This window comes from Falco punctatus (genome assembly GCF_963210335.1).
Source record: "Falco punctatus genome assembly, contig: scaffold_29, whole genome shotgun sequence".
NCBI classification, from domain to species: domain Eukaryota; kingdom Metazoa; phylum Chordata; class Aves; order Falconiformes; family Falconidae; genus Falco; species Falco punctatus.
The window spans coordinates 728,820-754,986 of NW_027660164.1; the positions used below are offsets into that span (position 1 = coordinate 728,820).

Below are 26,167 nucleotides of genomic sequence, written 5' to 3' on the forward strand. Positions count from 1 at the left end.
GTTCTTTTTTATCTGGGGTTACTTTCCACGAAGTTGCAGGGGCTTTCTTGATCCGGGTATGGTGAATCCAAGAATTCTGTCCCTCAACCTTGATTGCAGTGTAGGTGGTGAGTAGGACTTGAAAAGGTCCGGTCCACTGTGGTTCCAGGGTTTTATCTATAAAACACTTAACGTATACATAGTCCCCTGGTCGTATATCGTGAACAGGTCCATCCAGACCCCTACTGCGTGTTCCCATCACATGCTTCTCAATTCTCATTAATTGTTTGTTTAGTGCCACCATATAGGAAGTCATTGTTTCTTCACCAATCTGTGAAGACGTCCCCTTTTGTACCCCATAGGGTCGTCCATACAAAATTTCAATTGGGCTAAGCCCCTCTTTTGCTCTTGGTCTAGTTCGAATTCGTGTAAGAGCTGATGACAAAGACTGGGGCCAAGTTAGATTTGTTTCTTGACCTAGCTTGACAATCTGTTGTTTGATTAGATGATTCATCTTTTCCACCTGGCCACTCGATTGTGGTCGGTATGGGGTATGTAATTGCCAATCTATTCCTAGATGGTGGCTGATCTGTTGCACTATTCTGGACACAAAATGTGGTCCTCTATCCGAGGACATTACCGCTGGGACTCCAAACCTAGGTATTATCTCTTGGAGCAGTATTTTGGTCACTTCCCGGGCTTTAGCAGTTCTGCACGGGAAGGCTTCTGGCCAACCTGAAAAGGTATCTGTTAGTACCAATAAATATCGATACCCCCGTTTTTTAGGAAGTTCCGAGAAATCAATCTGCCAATGTTGCCCTGGAACATTTCCTTTCCCAATTTTTCCCAACTTTGGCCCCTTGGTAATCTTAGGATTAGTCTGGAGACAAAGATCACATTGTTGGGTTACTTGTCTAATAGGAGTATACAAATTTCGTGCTATTATGTTTTTAGTGAGATCCTTATATAGAGCTTCTGCCCCCAGTGCCTTTTTCTGTGTTCTTCCCGAACTACCGACCATACCATGTAGGAAGGAATCACTATTCTCCCATGTGAGATTACAGCCCACCCTTCCTCATTATATGATCCCTCTAGGTCAGAAATCAGTTTGCGATCTTCTTTAGTGGTTTACCTTCTGGAGATATTTGTCCATCGGGTATTAGCGCACCCTCTACCTTGATTGTTTTCTGGCTGCCTGTTTTGCTTCCCTGTCCGCCAGTTCATTTCCTCTTTCTGTGCTCACTTTCTGGTGTGCCTTGATGTGCATAATTGCCACACTTTCAGGAAGCTGGACCGCATTTAGGAGTTTCAAAATTTCTTCCGCATGTTTGATGATTTTTCCTTGGGAGTTTAACAGTCCCCTTTCTTTCCATATTGCTCCATGAGCATGTACCACTCCAAAGGCATATTTAGAATCAGTCCAAATATTTATAGGTCTTCCCTGAGCTCTCTCCAGAGCTCGAGTAAGGGCTATGATTTCAGCCTTCTGTGCCAAAGTGTCAGCTGGTAGCGGTCCCGATTCTATCACTTCTTCAGAGGTTGTAACAGCATATCCGGAATGTCGCTTTCCATTCAGCATATAGCTGCTCCCATCCGTGAACCAATGTTCAGCTCCATTAATAGGAACATCCTTGAGATCTGTCCTACTAGAATAAGTGGCTTCGATTGTTTCTAGACAGTCATGATCGACTGATTTGCCAACATTCCAATTAAGAAATGAGGCCAGATTGATGATGTTTGTAGTCACGATCTCAACATCATTATGGCCTGGTATTTTAGGAATCTCTGTGGGGAGAGCCAATGCCCCCCTTTTGTTTCAAGGACTGCAGACACTGTGTGGGATACTAAGACAGTCATTTTCTGGCCCAAGGTAAACTTCCGGGCCTCCTGGATGTTTAGGACGACAGCTGCTACTGCTCTCAGGCAACCAGGCCACCCTTTTGCAGTGGCATCCAGCTGTTTAGAGAAGTATGCCACTGCCCGCCTGTATGGTCCCAAATCTTGTGCCAGTATTCCTAATGCCATTCCCTGTTTCTCATGGGAAAATAGGAAAAATGGCTTACTCACATCAGGAAGTCCTAGTGCTGGTGCCGACATCAAGGCTTTCTTCAGTTCATGGAAAGCTCTGTCTGATTCAGCATCCCACTGAAGATCCTTCTGATTAGCTGCTATCAGGGAATATAATGGTTTAACAAGCAAGCCATAATTACATATCCAAAGCCTGCACCATCCTGTCATTCTCAGAAATGTCTGCAGTTCCTTTACAGTTCGTGGTCGGGGGGCTTGGCATATGGCTTCTTTTCGGGCCTTCCCTAGGACCCGTTGTCTGGCACTGATCTCGTACCCTAGGTATGTGACTTGTTGTAACACCACCTGTGCCTTCTTCTTAGAAACCCGATATCCTTGTAGTCCCAGAAAGTTCAGCAGGCTCACAGTCCAAATAATACAAGATTCTTCGGTTCTGGTTGCAATAAGAAGATTGTCTACATATTGTAACACTTTCCCTTCTCCTGACGGTGGTTCCCATATCTCCAAATCCTTTGCTAATTGGTTTCCAGAAATTGTGGGGCTATTTTTAAACCCCTGTGGCAACACCGTCCATGTGAGCTGGGTCTTTCGACCGCTTCTGGGATTTTCCCATTCAAAAGCAAAAATTCTTTGGCTGGCTTCATGGAGAGGGAGGCAAAAGAAGGCATCTTTTAAGTCTAAAACTGTGAACCAAGCTAGGTCAGGTGTCAGAGTGGTTAGTAAGGTATAGGGGTTAGCTACTACAGGATACAGATCCTCTGTTATTTTGTTAATGGCCCTTAGATCTTGAACTATCCTATAAGACCCATCAGGTTTTTTTAACTGGGAGGATAGGTGTGTTAAATTCTGACTCACATTCTTTTAGTAGTTTTAATTCTATGAATCGCTCTATGTTTGGACGAATTCCTTCCCTATCTTCCCTTTTCAGTGGGTATTGTTTAATTCTTATCGCACTCTGTCCTTCCTTTAATTTTACTATAACAGGTGATGCATTCTTGGCACGTCCCGGCATGTCAATTGCCCATACTCCGGGATATACCTGATCAATAATTCTGGTATCAATTTCCCTTTTTATAGGAGTACTGGCCAAAGATAGGCTCATAACCTGTATGTATTGGTGATCATTTACCTCCAGAGTAACTTCCCCTTTTTAAAATTTGATTGTTGCCTCCAATTGTTCTAATAAGTCCCTACCAAGAAGGGCCTTTGGGGATTTGGCATTCTTGTTTGTTTTCTTAGTTTGTACTTTAAAGGTTTCAGGATGTTTTTCTGGTGGCCAGCAGCTCCCACAACTGTAACAAATTATTATTTTTTTACTGAAGTTGGATCCCCCACCTTCCATGGTCCCCAGGAAGAGCCCTGAGCCCTGTGTGAGGGACAGCACCGACCTTCCCACAGGCTGAAGGTCACGGCTTGGCCTTTCTGCTTCATCAAGCAAGCCAAGGCTTTGCTCAGCAGCAGAGCTGCCTGCACAGCGCCTTTGCCTTCCTGCACTCACAGCCTCCAAGGGTGGGCTCTAACAAGGCCATGAGGACACTTTCTCGGTCATGGCCCTCAGTGGGGCCTGTTAATGCTTCCAGGGACATTGGGGTTTGCTTCTGACTTGGTGTTCTTGAGAGGTTTCTTCAGTCTCCTCTGAAGACCTCAAGTTCACAGCACCAAAGACACCCTGGGCTCATTACGAATCAGAAAGCCCTGACAAGCCATGTCTCTCCCATCAGGGACATCTGGTCTTCAAGTCTTGCTTGCACAGGTAATGAGATAAGTTTCAGAAGTACAGTGATAGAGGAAAGCAGGTAATGACCACTCTGGAGAAGTGATAGAAGGCTTTTCCAATTGCTCTTGATGCAGAGTGTCTCCTTAATAGGCGTGGCCAGGTGGGAAATCAGTCCCTGGAGCTAAACACTGTTTGGACAGCCTTGCTCCTCAACTCTCCAGCCCTACTATTTCTTTCCTCAGCCCCATGGGACTTACATCACTTTACATGAGACTTCTTCAGCCAACTCGGCAGATGAATATAGCAAGTGCTTGGCAGTAATTATTGCCTACTTTCCTTAGAGAAAGTGGTATAAACAGAAATAAAAGTGGGATTGCTTGTCAAGGAGTGTGTGGGGGAGAGGATTAGAAATTACTAAATAAAAAATACATTTCTCAGATACTCAAGCAGATCCCCATGAGGTCTATTGCCACAACTGAAGAGTTGCCCATAGGGAATATTTCAGACACTACTGAAAGACAGTCCAACTTTTCCTCTCTGAACCTTAAAGGAGAAGCTGCTTAGGTAAAATGGATTGGCGTGATCACAGAGGAAGAGGAGAAAGACATCTGGAGATGGACTTCTTAACCCAGAGCTGTAAATCAGGGAACCAGGATGTCAGCGTATTCCAAATGTCTTGAATTCCATAGAAGGTGTGAACTTTTGGGAACTCATGAAAAATACGAGGATGTTTACAAATCTTTTTTATATCTGTAGAAATTCCCCCACTTTGAACTACATATACACAATGAACGGTATTGACAACAGTACAGAGTCTGCCTTGAGACGCCAGCTTCATATCTAGTGCCATTCCATTTTGCGCAGCTATAGGGGCTATTCCTCAAACTCCTTCCTGCAAAGCCTTCATGGAACCTGCAGGGTCCTTGCCCATCTCTTCCATTGCTGCGCATCTCTTTATCACTGCCTTCTCCCATTCAGGAGCCGCTAACCAAGGAGTAACCAAGGCCACAAGAAGGCTGATGATCTGGGCTGTCATTGACATCCATTACACCTGAGAAGCTCATAGGCCACTAGGAGGCACATGGTCATGAAAGCAAGTTTGAGGTCCCTGGAGTCTCCAGCTTCCTTGGGGGATTGGCCATCAGCAGCCCAGCTGGTTATGGCTGCAGTAAGAAAGGCACTTGGACTCTGAGACAAAGTGTCATTTCAAATGGCCTTGGTTAGAGCAAACTCTCCTCACATGGAGACAATCGTGTCAGCTGTATTCCGTCCCTTCTGAGGCTGGAAACACAGAGTGTACAGTGTTGGGAGGGTGGTGCAGCAAGTGGTGCAGATCCTGCCTGCAGAAGGGTTATCCCACACTGCTCCTGTCAGCTCTTGAAGTGCTTTCTGCCAGGGAAACCCATTCTAGTCATCACTTCTCGTGTTCTAAGAGGAGATGTTCACTTGGGAGTCGGTAACTGCAGTCCCAGGCAAAGGTAGGGGCGTGGGGTTGGCCATTCACCAGCAGCTTCCTGCAGATTTCTTCTTCCAATATGGCTTGTTCTGCAACCCAGGGACACACTCAGCACAGCACAGCCTGAAGGCCAAGAGGTACGTGGAGCACAGCACAGGCCTGCTCAGGTTTCCTGTGACACTCATCACTAACTCCTTCATGTACAAAGGTCTTCTGCTCACATTCTCTGAACCTCCTGATGAAGGTTAGAAGGAGAACATCTCCTTTAGACTGCTAGAGAAAGAGACCTTTACTTGAAGGCCTTGGTTGAAGAGAAAGTGGAAGATGATCCCTCACCAATATGGTGCAAATGCTCTCATGGACTTGTTTTGAACAAAAGGACAATGTAGGAGTGGTGAAAATTCTGGATGACAACTTTGAGTCAAGTATGGGTGGAAGTGGAAGGGTAGAAAGCAAGGGAAGTCAGCAAGACAAATTGTAGCAGGGCTGAGTAGAGAGGAAAGATCACCTCCACCAACCCCTGGGCAGAGCTCTTCCTAATGCAGCCCAGGATGCCATTGGCCTTATTTGAAAGGTGCAAAGCCAGGAGAAGAAGAGGTTTTGGGGACACCTGATAACAGCTTTCCCATGTGTTCTTGGGTCATATCAGCAAGAAAAGGCAAACAGGTTTATGCCTCTTGTGCATGATGGGAGGATGAAGGCAATGGGCATCAGCTGAAGCAAGGGAAGACAATCTTTCTCCCCATAACAGCAAGGAAGATGTGTATGACTGGGAGTGAGGTCAGTGAAGAGTCACTGAGATGCTCAGGGGCTGGAACACTTTCCTGGGAGGGGAAACTCTCTATGCTGGGTTAGAGCTGGCTGGACAGCCAAGCCCCAGGAGTGGTAGTAAATGGAGTGACATCCAGGTGACGGCCCATAAGGAGTGGTGTTCCCCAGGGCTCAGTGTTGGGGCCGGTCCTGCTTCAGAACTTTATCAATGATGCAGCCAGGGGGATTGAGTGCACCCTCAGTGAGTTTGCATACAACAAGAAGTTGGGTGGGAGGGCTGATGTTCTTGAGGGCAGGAAGGTTCTGCAGAGGGATCTGCACGGGTTGGACAATTTCAATGAGTCAAGTTGTATGAAGTTCAACCAGGAGAAGTGCCAGTTCTGCACTTGGGTCACAACAAGCCCACACAACGCTACAGGCGTGGGGCAGAGTGGCTGGCAGGCTGCCTGGTGGGAAAGTATCCAGAGGGTGCAGGTTGACAGATGGTTGAGCATGAGCCAGCAGTGTGCCCAGGTGGCCAATATCATCCTGGCTTGTATCAGAACAAAGGCATATCAGAAACAGTGTGGCCAGCAGGACCAAGGCAGTGTTCGACCCCTTGTAAATGGCTGAAGCCAAACCTAAGACACTGTGTTGTCATTTTGGGCCCCTCACTTCAAAAGAAACGTTGAGGTGCAGGGGAAGGCTCCTTGCAGCTCTCACTCACCGCTGGTGGACCCCTTGCACTGGCAGACCCTGCAGGGAAGGGTGCTTGCCCACTACCCCATGATGCTTCTCCACAGCCACGACAGACCCCCAGTACAGCCCCACCAGCGTTCCCCGGGAAGGGGCATGTGAACGCCACACAGCTTTGCTACCCTGACAGCAAGACCAAGATTGACCTCTGGCCCAGACCAGAGAGTGGAGAGGACAAAAACAACCCAAAAGTACCCCAAGGTCCCCTCCCAACTCCACCCTCAAGGAAGGCTGGCCAGCACACAGATGTTGGCATTGCAGGGTTGGTGGTGCTGGCCCCGTGTCTTCCCCTTTCACATGAAATTCAACTCCCAAAACAAAACACAGCTGAAATAGGAAACTACGGTGGGAATGGGAAATCTGCACTGAGCACAGGAAAGCATCAGCAGGATGGGAAACCGTTGAGATGGGAAGTTGTTCCAGAATTAAAAGTCAAACCATCACAACGCTGGCTGAAGCAGGTGCTGGTAGAATGATCACCATGGGGACAGAACACTGTTTGCCCCAACAAATGCCAACTGGCCAGCCGCCACGGCACATATTGCAGCAAACTCCTCGTGGTGCTCCTGCCCTCCGGGTAACCCCCAACCAGCTCTGCCGGCCAGAATCTCACCCCATCACCCCCCTTTGCTTCCCCCAAGAGAGATGTTCCCCTTCCAGCTGCCGATGGTGTCAGAGGTGCTCGGCACGAGCTTCAACACTCCGACCATGCCACCACCAGTCACTGCTGGCATGCTGCCCTCTGCCAAAACCACAACAAAGCCCCAAGGTGAGGTCTGGGAGTGGAAGAGCCCGCAGATGGGTGGCCGTGCCAAGGAAAGCTTGCATTGCCCTGGAGGTGGCTTGGATTTGTTGTCATTTTTGAGAAGTGGGGACCACCCCAGCAAGCCCAGAGAAGCCCCTGGACCTGCCCGAGCTGTGGCCAGATGCCTTCAATGAGGGCTCTCCTGAGCTGGCAGAGGACAGCCTGCAGTTTCAGGATGAGCATTTGTCCACCATGGACAGCAGTGACCCGCTCACGTGGCTTGACAGCATCCTGGAGCTCCCTGAAGTTCTCAACAGCTGCTGTTTGACAACCTTTCTCAACAAGCTCCCAGAGCTCTCAGAAAACGTGGCAAATGGTGGCTGCTCCATAGAGCAGACAGTGACTGCAGGGCTAGGGGACAGCAAAGACACCGACAGTGGTGTCCCTGATGTCCCTGTCTTGACCACCACCCTCACCTGACCTCTTGGAGTACATGATGGAGGGCGAATGTCCAAAAGAAAAAATTGGCGGCCACGACGCAGGACGACACCAATTCCTCCTGGTGGAAGGTGGCAACATCCCCCTGCCGCATGCTGGTCTGAGCATTGTTCTGTTTGTCTTCTCAGGAACAGAATTAAGACTCAAAACAGAGTCAAGAGCCAAGGAACTTTATTTGCCCAACAATCAGTCTGCGAATGCAAAGGGAGAGAGAGCGAGAGAGAAAGACAGAAAGAAAGGAAAGAAAGAAGGAAAAATAGAGAGTTCAGAGCAATAGCTACCACCCGGAGCTGCAGCATCCCGACAGTCCGATTCGTTTCCAAGTCCAGTGGCAGAACGTTCCGTCCAACGTTAGGTGGTTCCGTTTTTTATAGAGCTGTTACAAGCTGTTCTGCTACACCACACCTTCCACCCAGCAATGGTGTACATGCCCAACATTCCTCAGGGGCCTCTGGGCACCTTTATCCCCCCGACCCCCGGTCTGGGCACAAGCACAGGGGTTTGGTTAAGTTTTGCAGGATCAGCCTCCCCTGTTGCTCCATGGCGTCAGTCAGCTTCCTCCTTAAACCTCTGCAGTGGCAGTGGTGTGATCTTCCTGCCTCAAATCTCTTCTGTAGCAGTGATATCTTCCTGCCTTAACAACGTACAGATCATTCACTGCGGTGATGGCATGAGCTTCCTGCCATAGCAATGTTGAGAAAACACATCTGCTATGGCGATGGTGGGTCTCACCGGTGCAGTTTCTCACACCCCCTTCCTGGACCCCAAGGGGAAGCAGGGTGGGCTGGCAGCGCTCCTCCCCACCTGCCTGCCAGGGAGTCCCATGGAGCTCTTTCAGGTGGGTACGATGGACACTTCAGAGGAGAGCTGAAGTGTCCAGAAAACCAGAAGGGTCCAAAAGACCAGAAGACCAGAGGGTCCCCAGAATGGTCCCCCAGACAGTCTCCTGCAGATCCTGCTTCAGAGTCCCCTGGCCAGACCCATGGCTGCCGTTCAGCATCATCTGCCCCACATGGCCCAATTGGTGGAGGAGGCACTGCAGAGGCAGCCCCGGGTCATTTTGACCCACTTGCAGTCACCACTGGGTGTCCCCTCCAGACGGGTGGTGCCCAGATCGAGCAAGGCTTCTGGCAAAAAAGCCAAGCACCCTGCACTGGCTGGTACCCCCAGGATGCTAAAGACCTCCCTACGAGACAGCATGACACCCAGGAAGTGCAAGAAGATGGTGGTCTGCTAGGTGGCAAAAAGCTCCAAAACCCTCTGGGAGGGGAACCTGGACAGGGACGGCACAACTGTGGGCTGTAGTGGGCAGCAGGTGGGCGGCAGCAAGCAGAGGGCATCCAACAGCGACTCCGTGCTCACCAAGTGAGCCAGAACCCTGAGGGACTCCAGGAGACAAAGTGCCCCACACCGCCCTGACCGCTGTTGATATATTGATAGAGAAGGTGTGGAGCACAGATCCCTCTGACGTGTGACCTGCACCCGCCCACTACAGCCCCAGCCCTCTCCCATATCTCTCCTTCTTAATTCATTAAAGGCTTGATGTTCCGTGCACAGTGCCTCTGCCTGCGGTCATTCATGCAGTGGGAGACAGGGATTAATGCAGCCCCTGCCGCATGCAGAGAACTGACCTTCCACACACCCCTGTCTAGGTGACACCTCCACCGACATGATCCACACTCTAAAGCAGTTTCAAATGAAGGGACTTCCCATCAAGGGAGGCAGCCTTGGCAGGGGTGAGAAACAAAGACCAGGTCGTGAAAAGAACACCATTAGCTAAGTTACGCAGGAAGAAGCCTTCCAATGAGGAAAGTTCTGGCTGCAAGAGAACACAAGCTGGTAAGGTCTTGGGATCCACTGACACCAACAGAAAATGAGTTAAAAATAGGACAAAGATAATTGCGGCAGTGGGAGATGGCGACCTCCAACTCAAATAGTTCCACCCGAAAGAGGCCAAGACCCTGCTCGGAGAACATGTGTAGCTTGGTAAAACACGTCAGTAGTGCTATTGAGGATGCATACGTATTTGCATTAGAAGTGAAAAACCAGTAACCAAACCGTGTATGACACATGACTATGCAATATATGGCACTCTGAGAAAGGCCTCGAAACCCTTCTCAGTATTCCAATTGGATCAAAAAAATTTCTGTGTGCTTTTTAATTGATGGAGCTGTCCAAATGTCAGTAGTCACTGCTGACCCGGCCAAGGCATTACATACACAACCTGGCTGCCCCAAAGTAAGGTATACCGGAATAGAGGGAGTAAGTAAGGAAAGCTAAGTGGCCAAAATTAATTTATGGCTACCCCGCCCAGGAAAAACAAATGGCAGATGCAGAAGTGCTCGCTGGAGAAGCTGAGAGTAACATTTTGGGATCTGACCTGCCATATGGTCGGTGCTGGAAAACGCCCGGCTGGTCTGTATGGTCTTTTGCTTCTTTGGTGACAGCAGATGAGGAAGACAATAGGGAGACCCACATAATTACTGGGTGGATGTGGGAGAAAAATGGAACAGGGAAATTAATTTGTCTGTTACAACCATCCACACCTCTTCCTCGCTCTCCAGTTACCAGTTAAAACAATGCCCCTTGCCAGCAGCAGCAAACTCCGCTATGGATGGGCTGGTGGCACATTTAGAAAAGAGAGGTATCAGCACTAGAGCCCACTCTCCATACAGTTTTCTGCTCTGACCAGTCAGAAAGCCTTACGGGCAATGGCACCTAACTCTCGATAGCCGCAAGTTAAATGCTAACTCCCTTTTAGTGTGGCAGTGCCCAACAAGACCCAGCTGGTGACACAAATACAGGGAGCCTCCCTGATTTGGAAGGCTTCTTTTGATATGGGAGATAAGTTCCTCTAGATTCCGCTCCACATCCAAGATAAAGCCCAGTGTGCCTTTACCTGGAAAGGGACTCAGTACGTTCTCAATAGGCCTCTGTAAGGATATAAACACTGCCCTGCTATTGCTCACAATGCTCTGGCTGTAGTCTTAGCACAGATCTATTCCACCTGGCATCACAGTGTATCGGTACATTGATGGAATCCTCAGCGGGTGAGAAGGGACAGAAAGCATTAGAGAGACAATGAAAACCATTTGGGAAACACTGATCAAGTTGGACTCAAAGTCCCAGAATCAAAGTGCCAAGGGCCAGCACAAGAAGGTAGATTCCAAGGAGTCTGGGTGGGTTAGAGGAGCTGCCTCTGTTGCACCAGAGACACTGGAACAGAAAGCATCTGGGCACAATCCACCTAGTATGCTGGAACTACAAGTTTGCATTCTGGTGTAACCGTATTCTTGCCTTTTCTGTCATTGCTCAGCCCTGGTATAATTTGTAAAAAAAGGGAAAATCATGGCAGTGGACATCTGATCAGCTCTGTGGTACCGTCATGTTCCCATTCCTATTCAAATACAGGAACTTATGAGTAAGCATGGGCTAATTCCTGGCACACCATGATTCGCACAGTAGCCCACAAATCCCTCAACTAGATTTGTTCTGCCTGTATTGATGACAGTTGCATGGCTCTACATTATGAGGGAAAGCAGATTACACAGCTTGCTCGTTTGATGTGCAGGGCTGTGTTTCAAAGGACTATGACAAGCCCAGAAGAGCACAGCATAGTACGGCTTACGAATCAAGTAAATATCACATTACAAACCATACTGCATGTGGCTTCACGAGAAACTGGGGTTTATGTAGGTGCATGGGAAGCAGGTCTGTTGCTCAAAACACAGCAAATACTGTTTAAAAGTATTCATATACTGAAACAATAAGATGACATACTTTTTCATTTGTCTCTAAATCCCCATGTAGATGTAATTCCTGAAATCGTACAGCTTGAGGCACTTTTCATGTAAAGCCAAGAAAGCTCAACTCAGAAGGCAAAGAACCTTATTAACAGAACAGATCATCTGCGACTACAAGACACCTTCCCTCTCATTGAAACAGAACAGCATAGTTAAAAGCAGGTTTTAAATTCCACGTGGAGATATTCAGAGCTTGAAAACTACAGGACATACTCTTTTCAGCAAAAAATATTCCATTCCTTTCCACTTCTCTGTCAGCCTTACCCTAGTGTTTCTTATTTTTCATGCTGCAGCACAGAAAGCCAGTCCCCACAGCTGCACAAAGGCTTCCACTGCCAGTGTGCAAAGCATTGAGGAGTCTGGGCTCCGTCTTGGCTGTACAGGAATGACCCACCTCAAATGAACTACACAGCTTGCACCTGGGGGTATCACAGAGTGATACTTAATCACTGCTTTTCCTCCCAGTAATAACAAAACAAAACAAAAGGAAACAAAACAAAAAACCCAAACCAAAACAAAGCATAAAAAAAAAAAAAAAGGGAAAAAAAAAAAAAAACCTCCTTGCTTCCACAGGTCTTCTTCCCAGGCGAGAGGTTTATGGAAGTGACGACTGATTTCACCCAACATACAAGCCACCTTCTGAACAATTTTCAGAGCTGTCCAAAAAAAACCCAGATCTTACACATCAATCAGTCCAAAGACAGAGGTCTCTGCACTACTAGGACACAGGCAGGAACACTTGGATTTACTAGACACCTTTGTAAAAGCAAAAGGCATTACACAACCGTACCAGATCCTTGACCAAAAGACTTTTCAAACCACCTGTTTGTTGACACAGTCCCTGCACTTCAACTCTTCCACCCATGACAATATTCTCTCAGGGATCAGACTTGCCTGCTCTGATCAGAGAATCAGTCAGCACAGTTCACTTTGAACCAAGCTAAAAACAAGGCCCAACCTCTACATTCACACTTGGGATACACGGCTCCTAGCGCAGGGCTCACACTGCGGTCCCACCTGAGGTACTGTCCCGATCGGATATCGGAAGTCGATATTGGGGACGGTTCTTAAACAATCCCAAGAATTAGATTAAGGCACAAACGAGGCCGGATGCCATACAAGCTTACAAGTTTTATTCTCTACAACAACTGATACTTGCGATAGGACAGAGAGGAAAAGAGAAAGTCAGAATCCCTAAGCAAGAGAACGGGAGAGGCGCATCTATTCATCACCACCAATATAGGACTCCAGTGATGCATTGTCTCGGCGCGGTTGTCCAAGTCCCAGACTCTGTGGAGGTGAGCGAGCGGGTGGAGCAGGTGGAGTTGGTGAAGTCCGTGGAGACCTCTGAGTCGCCGAGCACAAGAGTGAGCGGAGCCCCAGCAGTTATAGGTTTCAGTCCACACCATTTCCCCGAAAAACCGCCCAGCTCTCTGAAATAGTTTAGTTCGCACCATTTTTGCCCGCGCGCCCAGGTGTTACTGTGCTGGCTCCCCAGCCCCAGTTCCGACGGGCAGCGTGCCTCCGGTGGCAGCCATCCCGACTGAGGCTTTTTCTCGCCAACAACAGGATGCTGTGGTCACAAAGTAGGTAAACAAAGTCCCTTCTGCTCGGCAACAGGAAAATGGCGGTCGTGAAACAGTGATGTTGAGACAATTTTATTTTCTGTCCTTACATACCAGGGCATGCTGGGAGCTGTAGGCCTGGGGATGCCAGGTGGCCATGTTGTTCCCAGGGCATGCTGGGAGCTGTAGGCCCGGGGCTGCCCCATGGCCATGGTGTTCCCAGGGCATGCTGGGAGCTGTAGGCCCGGGGCCATCCCACGGCCAGGTTGTTCCCAGGGCATGCTGGGAGCTGTAGGCCTGGGGCTGCCCCATGGCCATGTTGTTCGCAGGGCATGCTGGGAGCTGTAGGCCCGGGGCTGCCCCATGGCCAGGTTGTTCCCAGGGCATGCTGGGAGCTGTAGGCCCGGGGCTGCCCCATGGCCAGGTTGTTCCCAGGGCATGCTGGGAGCTGTAGGCCCGGGGCTGCCCCATGGCCATGGTGTTCCCAGGGCATGCTGGGAGCTGTAGGCCCGGGGCTGCCCCATGGCCATGGTGTTCCCAGGGCATGCTGGGAGCTGAAGGCCCGGGGCTGCCCCATGGCCAGGTTGTTCCCAGGGCATGCTGGGAGCTGTAGGCCCAGAGCTGCCCCATGGCCAGGTTGTTCCCAGGGCATGCTGGGAGCTGTAGGCCCGGGGCTGCCCCATGGCCATGTTGTTCCCAGGGCATGCTGGGAGCTGTAGGCCCGGGGCTGCCCCATGGCTGTGCTGTTCCCAGGGCATGCTGGGAGCTGTAGGCCCGGGGCTGCCCCATGGCCATGGTGTTCCCAGGGCATGCTGGGAGCTGTAGGCCCGGGGCTGCCCCATGGCCATGGTGTTCCCAGGGCATGCTGGGAGCTGTAGGCCCGGGGCTGCCCCATGGCCATGTTGTTCCCAGGGCATGCTGGGAGCTGTAGGCCCGGGGCTGCCCCATGGCCATGTTGTTCCCAGGCTGTGCTGGCAGCTGTAATTGCCCACCCTCCGCCTCCGGGTAGCCACGTTGGGCTGGGGGGTCGCAGCCTGTGTTGGGTCTGCGGCCAGGCTGAGTGGGGGCTAGGGCCGGCCATGGGGCGAGGGAGGCCCTTGGGCCGGCGCAGGGGTGTCTCCTGCCTGCTGGCTGCTCGAGGGTGTGTGTGTGTGGGAGCTCCCACCCCCCAGCGTGCCGGGCCCCCGGGCAGCTGGAGTCAGGCTGGGCTGGGGCAGCCCTGGGGGAAGCCCAGTCCCCTTGAGGGACTGGGAATATGCAGCTGCCTGGGAGAATTACCAGCCAGAGTATGCGTGTTCAGGCCTTGCTTCCCTTGCTGGAAAATAGTTCATTTTTATATACAGCCTCTCACCACCGAGATCCAGGCAGTAGGGATTGTGCCCTGTGGGGAGCAGCCTGGTGACTGGAGCCTGCTGCCCTTCAGTGGCAGAGCTGGATGCTTCTCGCTGACAGGATGAAGTTGTAAAGAGTCATCAGGAGAGGCTGCAGCTAAAGCAGTGATTAACTAGACCTATTGAGTAAACTCAGCAAAGGGTGGCAAGCCTTCTGAGGCACCTGGGCTATAACAATAGCCAAGGGAAGTGGGGTAACAGAGCACTGCTGTCAAAACCATATAGCACCGAGAATAAATGAGGTTCTATAATACAAGCAGAGTGCATGTGCCCCAAGAAAGTTCAGCAACTTGTTGACCACCAGTAGTCTCAAAAGACCCCAAGAAAGCCCCACAGGAGCAAAGTGACATACACAAGTGCCTTATGCATATGTAAATAATTTCAAGGAACTATTTAGTGTGAAGTAAAACTTGCCATCTGAACATGCCCAGAAAGGACCCTGAGGGGCTGGATATTGAACGGTGGAGCATGTTGATAGGTCACAGGTCTTTTCTTTTCCTTCCCTCACAAAATTCCACTTTGTTTTGATAGTAAGTGAAACCACATATATTTCAATGTGTTTTCTCGATTGGTAGTTTTTGCCCAACATATGGGATCTCCAGGTTTAAACCCTGGTGCAAGAAAACCCCAACAAGGTCACATGTCTGGAATAAAGGTTTGCAAGTCTGGGGTATACCATGGTTCTATTCCACGACTCACAACTAATTGTTCACAAACAATTCCTGAGGAGAGTATTCTCCTGGGGTAAGGGATTTATTTCCCGTGTTTCAACTTTATTATCTGTATTGGACAAAAAGTCCAATTGGACCAAGCCCCTACCCCATTTGTTAAGCATTTGAATATGCCAACCCGGGAACAACAGGACTTTGTGTTTGTGGTGTATGGATTAACTGTGGTGTCTCAATACATACTGGATCCCCCCTTTGCAAGGGGTCCAAGTCCCCTGCCCAGTAGGCATCTCGTTGAGGGGCCCACCAGGACCTCCTCTGCCAAGCTGCTTTCCAGCAAGGTGACCCCTGACTGTGCCGGGGCCTGGGCTTGTTCCTCCACAGGCACCAGACTCGGCACTTGTTGGACTTGATGAGGTTTCTTCTGGCCCCTTTCTCCAGCCCAGCCCGGTCCCCACACGCCACCCACTGTGGTACCAGACACTCCCACCCCCTGTTTTGTGGGTGCAAGCCGTGCCCAATGCCTGCTTGTCCCCACTGGGTTCAGGCACTCAGAGTGACACAGCCCCAGCTGCGGGACGGATGGATGAGCCCCAGCACCAGGATAGAAAAAAGACTGAACATTTCAGATGGGGGGCAGCCCAGGGGGTTCCCAGCCCTGCACCCTGCCAGCCGCTCACTCGCAGGGAAACCCATTGCTCTTCTGGGAGCAGCGCTGCCACCACGGGGGCTTGCAGAATCGGATGCAGTGGGGCCAGCAGTCGCATCTCCACCAAAGCTTTGAGCAGCCCCACAGCCAGGAGCAGCCCTCCTGCAGGCACAGTCCTGCCCAGCACAGTCCTGAGGCCGCCTGCCCATGTGCCCTGCCCACGGGCACCCGGTGCTGGGGCCTGGGCTCTGCTGGGGTGCTGCTGCCTGGCCCCACATGGATGGTGCTGCCCAGGCCCATGGAGCTGATTCTGTCTGGCGCCAAGGGGCTCCTCTTCGTCACCCCCACCAGGCTCCTTCTGCCCATCCGCATAGGGCTGCTTCTGCTTGGCACCGTGTCCTGCCCTTGGTCTTTGTCCCCATCTGCTGTCTTCCCTGAGTCTACATCTGCCCCCAGCAGCTCCACTCGAAGGCCCTGGGGCCACCCTCTGGGCTGCAGCAGGCCTGGTTAGAGCTGCTCCTCTTTCCTGGCGGGGGGAGGAGGGCACTGCGGGGGGGGGGGTCCTACCACAGGCTTCCTTTCGCAACTTGGCCATCATCACTTGGAAAAACTTTTTGTACTGCTTGGTCACGATGAGGGTATCCTGGACGATGCAGATGAGCTCCTTGGTGAGGTTCTGTGTAACCACAGCTATGGCTGAGGGGCTGCCGGGGGTGGCTTCACATGGATGGGGCTCTGTGCTGTTTCACTGACATCCATGAGGAACTCCTGCTGGGTCCTGGCCAGGGGCAATTCCCAGCTTCCCCACTGGCACCGAGTGGCCCTGAGGGACTGGGAATGTGCTATGCAGGTTAGTGCCACTAGCTGTGCCATCACAGCAGGCCAGTGGTCTGGGATACGGTAGAGGGAGCCCAGGGTAGAGGAGCCACTGCATGACAGGGAGGGCAGCAGGGCCCGTGGGGACTGGTGCTCCCTCCGCAGAACATCTGCACTTGCCCTGCAGTGGAGGACGGGGAAGAGAGAGAAGGCTGTTGCCCTGCAGTGCTCATGCACATCTGCAAGCCCACGTGTGGAGTTCCAATTTCTGCTAGTGAGGACTGGCAGGTTTCTTGGACAGGGAGACTGGGAGGGCAGTCAGACGTTGGGTTGCCTGAGGATCCTGACATCTTCTTCCTCAGCCAAAGTGCCACGAGTTCCAGAATCACACAGTGGTCGTTGTTGGAGGGAACCTCCGGAGATTATCTAGTCCACCCCCCTGTAAAAGCAGTCTGTGCTAGAGCAGATTGCACAAAATTCTGTGCAGGTGGCATTGGAACGTCTCCAGAGGCCTTTCTGGGCAGCTTGTGCCAGTGATGTTAGTTGGAGCGCTGTGCAAGGGTCCCTGCGCTGGTGGGGGGCAGTGCCTGTACCAGCTGCAACATCAAGGCACTGCAAAGGGGCAGGGAGATGATGAGCACAACAAGCCCATGCCACGCTCCCTCCCCCCACGCATCACAATGCCTCTTGCCAGGTCCCTGATGGCTGTGGAGGCCACCTGGCCCTGGGCACCCTCTGCCCCAGGGTGCGCTGGAGCTGTCTTTGCCCTGGAGCTGTCTCAGGCTCGCGCTAGTCCACCCAGATCCTGAGCCCTTCCTTGCACCCCAGACCCCTCTGCAGGGACTCTAGCACCAAAAGAAAGCCCACTGGACTCGGGGCCTGGCCCCCTAAATTCGGCCATTCCCCTTGAGTCTCCACGGCACCCCTCCATAGGTGTCTGTAATGCCCCAGAGCCTTGTGTTGCTCTCTAGCCAGATCATGGGAGCCCTCCCGAGGCAGTCATGGTGACCCAGGCACTCTGTTTGTCCCACAGTCCCTCAAGGAGCCCTGCAGGGTCCCTCTGGCCCCCTTAGCGCCTCTGTACTCTGCCTGGAAAAATTGCTGAGTGCGTCATGTGGCAGGGACATGGCAGAGCAGTCAAAGGAGCTGCTGTGCTTTCACTGGGTACCTGGAGACCCATGGGACAAAGTTACGATGGACTCTCCTCTAACTTCTCCCCTCCTTTGTTCAGTCTTTAGGCTTCATGGTACATTTCATATTCGTTGTTATACACAGGCTTGGCTTGTGTATGCTGAAGGAGGTCTGAACTAGATGAGGTCCCAGTCAGCCCCTCTCTCCAGCCTGCCCAGGTCCCTTGGGATGGCACCACGATGCCCTGGCCTAAGTGCTGCTCCTCCTGCTTTGGTGTCATTTACCAAAGTGAGGGTGCCTTCTGCCCCATCATGGAGACCATTAATTAAGGAAGGTGTCAAAGAGGTTTGCAGCCAGTACTGACCCCTGGGTGCCACCGCTAGTTCCTGGCCTCACACCAGACTTTGTGCCACCGAGCAGCACCCGCTGGGCCCGGCTGTTCAGTCCTTTTCAGTCCCGCTCGCTGTCAGCTCACCCAGCCCTTTTCCATTTGAGTGACTTGAACTCCATGTTTAAAAGGAAGAGATGTCAAGAGGGGCCCATGCAAGCACACAGCTTTCAAAACCCCATGGCATAAACTTCCCACACTGGGTATTTCCACCAGCTCCCCCAAAACCTAGAGAAGTACATGCCCCCTCAGTGACTTGTGCAAGGCCAGCAACTGCTTTTAATTCTGGCTTTGGCTTCTCTGCCGGTGGGTTCCAAATGAGTGTTGTTTTTGCAAGGTGATCCCCAAAGCAGAAGAGAGATTAAAGCTCTTCCTCAATGGTCCTGTGGGCAGGTGGGGCAGCTGGCGGAGCTGTCCCAGTCTCTGGAAGCTCCCTCTGAGCTCTTGGTGACCACAGGCAGCACTGGGAGGAGGGACAGGGTGGGCTGCTGGTGTTTTTTGTGCAGCTTGTTCAAAGTTGGAGTCACTTGCGGTGCTTCCTGGATCTTCCTCCTCCTCCTCCTCCTCTCTGATTTTCCATGATACAGATGCTGTGCTCCACGCTCATCCAGGCTTGCAAACCGCCCGTGTCTCCACCACAGCACCCTGAGTATTTCTCTCAGCTGCATCTGTAGTGCACTGAAATGCTCCTCCTCCTCCTTGCTGAGTGGTGGTACTCTGTGTACTCCACAAACCAGCTGTGGAGATCATAGCCACGCTGTGGAGATCTGCTCCGCTCTCTCTGCCTCAGCAGGGTTTGCTCCTGAGCAGTCCTGGGTGCAAGAGGTGACTCGGAAAAACTGTTGGAAAGCCCTTGAGTTGTGTCAATCCTGGGAGCATGACGATGCCTTGGAGGACTCGTTCTCCTCCTCTTTGATGACTGGTGGTACTCTCTGTGCTCCCCTAATTGGCTGCAGAGATCATAGCTGCACCGTGGGGATCTGATCTCTCTCTGCCTCAGCAGGGTTTGCTCCCAAGTAGCGCTGGGTGCAGGATTTTGGGAGCTGCTGTTAGAGGTCCCTGGAGTTGCGTTATCACTGGGAGCATGGTCATAACTTGGAGGACTTGTTGTTCTCCTCCGCCTTGCTGAGGGGGCGTACTCTTTGTACTCCACAAACCGGCTGCGGAGACTGTAGCCACGCCGTGGAGATCTGCTCCGCTCTCTCTTCCTCACCAGAGTTTGCTCCCGAGCATCCCTGGGTGCAGGAGAATACTGGGAGCTGCCACTGGAGCACCCTGGAACTGGGTTATCATTGGGAGCGTGGTCACGACTTGGGAGACTTGTTCTCCTTGTCCTCCTTGCTGAGTGGTCATACTCCATGGTGTGCACGAACCAGCTGCGGAGATTGTTTCCCCACTGTAGGGACCTGCTCCGGGTCCTCTCCCTGGCACTGTTCCTCTGGCAGCGGGAAGAAGCGCTGAATCCGTGCTCCTCTTTGTCATCCTGTTCTCGTACACTGTGAAGTGCACAGTGTCTTGGTTGACACCAGTCTGGGCATGCAGCTTTTTGTCTAGCCAGCAGCCTTCCACAGCCGCAGAAGAAGCGATGCAAGCGTGAGCCCATGTAGGAGGCGATGCTGAGCCCGCCTGCCCAGAGGGGCCACAGCCAGCCTGCAGCTGCCTCCCATGGACCTGTTGCAGTTAGCTGGTTGGTGCTGGCTCCTGTGAAGGAGCTGCTGTCCTCTGGAGTGTCCTCCATGCTCGTCGCCATGTCCTGCCAAGAGAGCTGTGAAAAGGTCCTGTCCTTTCCTCCTGAAAGGACCAGAGCAGTGGGGAACCCCCAGAGCTCTCTGAGGGGACAGCTAAAGACCTCCCAAAGGCCCTCCTGGACGTCTTGCAAAGGCACATAAGTAGGATGGATCTAGGTGGGATGCTTTGAGCGGGAGCAGTGTTGCAGCCGTGAAGAGAGCTGCAGTGTGTGGGGGCAAGGAGAGCAATGCCAATACCCCAGCAAGAAATCCACATTGCATCTGGTGCCCTGACCCACCTCCCCGGGGTTACCTTAGTCCAACGAGGCTGATCCTGTGGTCCCACAGGACCCATCTGCTGGCTGCTCGTCCCCCACTGACTGAGGAAGGAGCGGGCATATGATCCTCTTGGTGAGGATGAAATCCGCTGACTGATTTGCAAATCAGAGCATGTGCAGGAGAAAAAGAACAAACAAGGATCAATGTTTGTTTAGAGCTGTTTTGCAGCCCCCTCTGGGGTTCACTCATTTACTTGGAGTGGTTTCTATGACAGAGAGAAGACATGTCAAGACAAGAATATGGGAAATTTAGTTGGGGTCTTCCCACTAGGTCTGCCCCTGTCACAGCAATACCTCGCCTTCATACCCCCTACGGCCTCCATTTCATAGAATCATAGCATCACAGGATGGTTTGGCTTGGAAGGGACCTTAACGGTCATCTAGATCCAATCACCTGACATGGGCAGGGGCACCTTCCAACAGACCAGGTTGCTCAAAGCCCTGTCCAGCCTGGCCTTGAACACTTCCAGGGATGGGGCATCCACAGCTTCTCTGGGCAACCTCTGCCAGTGTCTCTCCACACTCACCGTAAACAAGTTCTTCCTAAGATTGACTCTAAATCTACCCTCTTGAAGTTTAAAACTGCTGCCCCTCACCCAATCACTACACATCCTGATCAGGAGTCCCCCAAATCTTCCCTGTAGGCCCCTTTAGGGACTCTTCTCTGTATCAAACAGCTACAGAGAGCAGACAAGTAGCAGTTTACATCGGGGCAGCAGCCTAAAGCCCAGCAAGGGAAGGGAAAGACTGACAGGGGGCAGTTCACGTTGGACAGCACTGAATGATGCGGGTAGTAACTGTCTGCTAGGACAGAAAGACTCAGGAGGGTCGGAAGGAAAATAGCCAAACTAGGAAAGGGAAATGCATTCTCGACACATTTTAGTAGTGGCTATTACCTGACATAGAAAAGTAAATAGGCTTGCTGCGCGAGAACTGTGTTTATGTCGCAATGATCCACCAACGTATCGTCCATCTGGTACCACAGTCCATCGCTGGCCTGTAAATAAAGGCAATGATATCTGGAGATGAACTGCATGGTTTCTCCAGAAAAACACAGGCAGCAAACTACAGAAGCAAGAGTCCACCAGTGCAAATCCCATCCAGCCAGTCAGGAGACCTTCTCCCCCAAAAGCTTGGCTACCAGAAAAGTTTGCCTTCCCCAGCACACATTCTTCCCCGTGACAAAGGAAGTGGCTCTTTACCTTTGTGTAGCAGAAATAGTGTCCTGCCTGAGAGCTGCCACCGCTGTGCACCAGGACAGCATATAAGGTGTAGAGGAGCGGTTCTGCAGCTCCCTGAGACATGTATGGCCGGAGATCCAAGTACTGGGGATACTGCACAAACTGCAGAGAGACCAAGAGGGCTCATAAGTGATCCTGGCATACAACGTGAAACAGCCTGCCAAGACCGGGGCCCAGCCATGTTAAAATACATCTCTGGGGCTCATCAACACTTCTTGTCCCTGAAGCAGCAGGTAACGCCTTGGGTGGCAGGAAACTGTTCTCGGCCAGAGCAGCTCTGTCGCAGCAGAGCATGTGCTTGCCTTGCCACAGGAGCTCTCCTCTCCCCAGAAGGGAAACACCAAAAGCTCCACCTGAACAGCTTGTAACAGAGCATCCTGCTTTGGGAAATCTCCTGCTCCAGGAAGAGAAAGAGAGTTGCCCTCCAATTGCGTACACACCTTGCTGATCTTCTTGCTGGAGAAATCAAAGCGTTTCAGGCACAGCGTCAGCACCCTGGGCGCGCGATCGATTGTAAACCTCTTGAGGGCAGTAACCATCTCATCACACCTTGAAAGCAAGCAGAGAGCCAAGCACTGAAATGCACCCTAGCTTGCCCCAAGGCAGCCAGACAACCGTAGCCATCTCACACGTCCTCAAGCCACTTCAAGACTCTTCAGAACCATTAGGCCGTAAGAAAGAAAAGCTGTGCCTCCTGATTGTGCATCGAACCTCCTGAGGCTCGATGACATGCAGCATCTCCACACAGGCACAAGTCTTAATCTGGTGTTAGACATCCTCTTACCTGTTACATTGAAAGCTGTTTTCACCAGCCAGCCGCTCAGGTTTGACAAAGTCCTCCAGAGCTGCAGTGACAGATGAGGCTGCCTGGAGGGGTGAGAAACGAGAGCTCTGAGCTGGGGGAAATGCCCTCGCCCAAGCACTCAGGAGGAGTTGCCCACAAGACCCAGGTGGATGACGCTGAGGAGACCCACCATGACCCTGCAAAGAGTGGCCAAAAGGAGGAGGAAAGAGGGTATGATGCCGTATGAAAACCCATCACAGCAGCTAAGGTCTGCAGGGTTGGAAAGCTGACCTTCCAACACAAGGGGCAGAAATATGGGAGGCAATCTTTCTCCCATCAAATAACAGTTCCTCCACAACTCTTTTACTGTTTGGGATATCCCTGAGAAAATGCAAAACCTCAATTTTGGCTTGTTGCAGCATTCACAATGATGGAGAAAAAGCTGTCAGGATTCACTTGTCAGCAGCGTAGGCAGTTGTGGAACTTGAGGTCCATTTGAAAATACTTCAGTTATTTGTATGTAGTAGACCTAGATGCAAGGGCATTAAAATCTGGCATGAAAGCCTATATGAGCAGGATATGCTCTAGTCTGAAAGAAGACAGGTTTGGTGCCATGAATGAAGAGACGGGACGCAGCTTGATGCAAGCAAATGTCAATTTATTGTACAGAAGCACGAGTTTTTATACACTTTCAGAAGCTGCGCGTTTTTAAACAGATTGGTTCTTGAAGCTAAGCCTTGCATACTAGGCAATCCCTGATTGGTGGTTAACTGCCATCAATTAACAGCAAGGTGTTACCTTTCCTTGGAGCCATCCTTGGCGCCACCTGTCTCCCACTCCCCTGTGCTCTGCAAACATGCCTCATCATGTTAATTGTTGTCTAGACAAGCTCAAGCACATTCCCCTCAGCTAACTGATTGCCACGCATGGGCCTAGTTTGCAGACCGCTCCTGCAGTTTGGATTGAGATAAAATGAAACACAGACAACTAGAAAGAAGTACAAGTGCAATACTGCTGGTTGACTTCATGTTTAAAAACATGGCACATCAGTGCAGAGAAAAACTAGTCTGTAGCATCCAATTAGAGCTGCTGCATTTTTCTAAGCTGTTCGGCTTACTCTGCATCCAGGCAAAACAGTTCACAGAAATAGTATATTCCCTTTTTTACGTATCACTTCAGGAGAAAAGGAAAGAAAAAACAACAGGCAAGACGACACACAAACCCCCAAAACTGTTGCTATAGAGGTATCATCTACAGAGATAAAGAAGGCCTAAAATGAAGGAAGAATTCATAGAATCACCTTTCTAAATCTTCAGCTGCTCAGTCTTGAAAATATGGAGGAAGAAAACTGAAATGCACGTGAGTTAGCATGCGGTTGCATAAAGCTATCCATGAGATCAACTAGGACTCTAGGAATTTCCAAAGAAGTTGATCCAACCACATCTGCTTTCTCCCTACCTGTGAGAAAGGACATCGTGAAAATCAACCTTCAGACAGATAAGATTCCTTCTCCCTTTGAGTACTGCATTATCACAGAGAGCCCAGCACCCCCAAAACAGCAAGAGAGATGAAGGAACCGGCACTTACTGCCACAAAGCACTTCCAATTGGTTTGATACTGCAGGTCAGCTACAAGCAACAGGATCCAACTCATGTTCAAAGAGCTCCAGCTCTACGTCTTATTGAACAATGGAAGTGGTGCACTCTGGAAACTCTAATTTAGATGTCCCACTATATATGCTGGTAAAAGCATATATATATATATACACACATACATATATATATATATACACACATACATATATATATACACACACACACTGATTATTAAGACTTAATCTGGGGTTTGCCTCACACCTCCTGCAATGAAGCTACTGATACTTACCTATCGCAAACCATCCTTGAAACAACTCATCAGCAACTAGTAGACTCTGTATTAAAACTGTAGCAATATTAATATTTGATGTCTTCACAACAGTAAAGATTTATTTATTTTTTAAAAAGCAGAAAAGTCTGAGAAAGCCATTATTTGTCACGGGATGATCCAAAGGCTGTTAATCTCCTGTCTACACCTTAAAGAAAGAAAAGAGGAGAAAAATCTAATTTAAACAAGTGTTATTAGGGATAAAAAATTCAGACTGATGTTACATTAAGTTGTTTGGGAGGCTGAGGTATCAAGCCATGGTCTTCAGTATAAAAGAAAATTATAGGGTTATCAACCAGAGAAGCGGTGCTCTGAGCCTATATGCTGGCATGCTTACAGTTTTTTTCATGTCTGGCAGGTTGTTTTACAAACTAAACTCAGCAAGATGACAATTCCACTAGAAGGTGCTTCAGATGGTTTTGCTAATAATTTTGATCAGCTGAAATGGAGAAAAACATAACTTCATTTATTTGGCTTTTCCAGAACCTGTCAAGTCTGAGCAGAACTATTAATTTCCCCCTTCTGCATCTCCCCCACCTTCTTCCAGAAAAGTCGCACTTCAATTTTATTTTTTTTCTACGAGTATTCTGCATAATCAGCCTTTGTTCCCAAAACAAATTTTGGTCATTCTTTGTTCACTTCCTTTGCTAGAAGGAAGTGCCATTTCTTGAGAATATTCATTGGAGGCTGGTACTGCTACCGCTGCAAACATGGAAGTGCTAACCACATCTATTGGCTTTTGTTTTAAGAGCTTTTTAACCAACTTTGTTAATGGACTGAATGCAATTTAGATATGGAACTTGGCTAAAATGTAGCTTCAATTGGCTATTAAAATTTAAGAGCCAACTAAGACAGCTAATTACAAAAAAGCTCCAGTGATAATGCTAAGCAGAACTAGTAATAGCAAATGACAGTCTGTCTAGTCTTATTCCCAAAGGGAAAGAAACTCTTAACTAAGAAGTCAACCACACAATGTGCAGAAAACCTAATTGCATTACTGTTATTATGGTATCCCAAATCTGGCAGCTCACTAGGATAAAACAGTGAGTAAAGTCTGTCAAACTACTCAGGAAAGCAACTGACCCTCTTCTTAATGTTAGCTGTAACAGACATCGGGAATTACGTTATCATTTTATATTAACTTATTGGCAAATATTCCTATAAAAATTAGCAAAGCAGCACCATCTAAAAAATATCTTATACCCATCCTGAATTTGATTCTTTCGCCAGATATTTTAGGTTAAGGAAAAAAAAATAGAAACAATCTGTCTGCAAAGTGTTCAAGCACTAAAAGAAGCATTCTGTGCTTCATTATCAATAGCCTCATTACACCATCAGCTGAAGTGCCGACTAGTTCTCCTGTGAAGATTTATCATGTATAGTGGCCACTTTGAAACATAGGTAGCGGAGACTTTAACATTCCCTACTCAAGAGTCTCCCTGCTGTGCTGTAAATGCCAGTCCGTTTTTTTCACAGCTGTGCGCACAGATTGGAAAGAGCAGGAGAGCTTGGGAGTATGACTGCAATACCAGTAAGGACACTTGTCTTCACGGCACTGCTCAAGTGGCTCTGGGAATGCAGGACCCTGCTGTTCTCTAATATTTACACACACCTGCAGTCACCAAGAGCCGTAAATACAGTCTAAAGGCAGCTTGCTTCTTTTGTGTTGGGGGCTTTACTTTCAAACAGGGATGGCAACAAAATCCTACCGTTTCCCTATCCCTGTTTTGCAAAACAGCACACACGTGTGCAAGCACATACAGTATGCGGTATGTACAGTAGTACTGCAGGGATTATCACAGAATTCCATTTTG

General features: G+C 50.1%; 1 protein-coding gene across 1 annotated transcript in view; it reads right to left on the minus strand.

Moving 5' to 3' along the window:
• Positions 1 to 1,969: 1,969 nt before the first annotated feature.
• LOC308057735 (endoplasmic reticulum-Golgi intermediate compartment protein 3-like) overlaps positions 1,970 to 26,167 on the minus strand; it is a 255,789-nt gene continuing 231,591 nt past the window's right edge. Inside the window, exon 5 of the transcript XR_013925415.1 lies at positions 1,970 to 2,144. The gene's annotated coding sequence lies outside the window, so the exon portion shown is untranslated. The remainder of the gene's footprint in view (positions 2,145 to 26,167) is intronic.